This window comes from Crocodylus porosus, unplaced genomic scaffold (genome assembly GCF_001723895.1).
Source record: "Crocodylus porosus isolate Cpor-Errol unplaced genomic scaffold, CroPor_comp1, whole genome shotgun sequence".
In the NCBI taxonomy this organism is placed as follows: domain Eukaryota; kingdom Metazoa; phylum Chordata; order Crocodylia; family Crocodylidae; genus Crocodylus; species Crocodylus porosus.
The window spans coordinates 45,919,704-45,921,198 of NW_017728951.1; the positions used below are offsets into that span (position 1 = coordinate 45,919,704).

At 40.3% G+C, this 1,495-nt stretch overlaps 1 protein-coding gene across 1 annotated transcript in view; it reads right to left on the minus strand.

Moving 5' to 3' along the window:
- The window catches only part of POLR3A (RNA polymerase III subunit A), a 53,820-nt gene that overhangs the window by 15,929 nt on the left and 36,396 nt on the right, over nucleotides 1-1,495 (minus strand). The window lies entirely within an intron of this gene.

The window sequence follows — 1,495 nt, forward strand, 5'->3', positions numbered from 1 at the left end:
TTGGAAAGGTACATCTTTAGGTATTTGGTCTAGGAATGCAGTCTGGGACTCTGCCAAGCATATCCCTCCTGCAACATGGTGGCAAGGCCTTTGCACAACACAGCCTCTGACTCCTCTTGCTTTTTTATTTTGTCATTTCAGATTCCTTCATCTTCTGCAGCATGTAACAGAAACTCATCCATGTTTGGAACTACTCATACCAAACAAGTAATAAACTAACATGTGAAAGAGTAGAGAAGCTTGTCTCAATCTGGGCAAGCCTTCAGTTTTCAGGACTCCATGAAGATGATAAAAATGAAGGATGGAACTGCTGATAGTGATAGTGCAGAAAATGAGAATCATTAGACAAAGTTTCACGTAGCAAAATGTGCATTCAAGGAGTCTTGGGTTTTTTTTTTCCCCTTTTTTTCCCTCAACTTTTTTTCCAAAAATAAGTGCTTTCTGAAGCTGCTTGACACTGTGGAGGAGATTAAGACCAGAATACATAATAACTTTCTTTGTTTTATTATAATGTTGATGGTTTCTTCTATTTTCAACTTTAATGTTTTCCTGCTTCTCCTCAACTGGCAAAAACTAAGGGATGCTAGGTTCCTTAGAGTTCAGCAGCTTGTAGCTCCATTTGTAACAAAAATTAAAAACATTTTTAAAGTAAATTCAATTAGTAAATTTGTAATTGTCTGACTAAACTATACTTTTAAATTTAATAAATTCATAGAGGTTTGGGTTGGAAAGGACCTCAGTAGATCATACAGTCCAAAATCCTCCCCGGGCAGGAAAGAGCGCTGGGGTTAGATGATCTCAGCCAAGTGAATGTCTAGCCTCTGTTCCACACATATATACCAAACATGATAATTTTATGAGCAAACCAAGTTATACATAATACACTGTATGTTCTTAAAGTAGCAGAGTGAATTTATATCTGTAAATGGTGCTAAGGAAATAAGTATTGCATATATTTAAATTTTGCCCGAAGTTTGTTTTTTTCTGGAAAAAAACAGAAAAAAAAAGTTTTTTCCATGGCTTCAAAATTTCCGGAAATGTTACATTTCTAGGAATACAACAGCCTAAACAAACAATCTGTATTTTAAGGAGATGGCCTTTTAGAGAGAAAATACAGAAAGATTAATCTTCAAGTCTGATCCAGTAGAAGCAAAATATTAAAATCATCCACCGCCCCATGCTGCCGCTGCTTTGCATCTGGCTGCGCACTACCCTCCCCCCACCCCCAACTCGGCCCCGCAATGCTGCTGCTCTGCATCCAGTCCCATGCATGCTACCCTGCCCACCCCCCTTTTTTTCCCCCAGCTCCGCATCTGCCTGGTCTGCTCCGCTGGAGCCCCACCCTGCCCATCATTCTTGATGGGCATTCTTGATACAGCACTGGCTTCAGCCACGCTCCCCCAGAGCATTATGAACACACAGACAGATGGAGTGTGTGTACAGGAGGCCTCAAATGCCTCTACACAAATGCTCGTAGTATGGGAAACAAGCACGA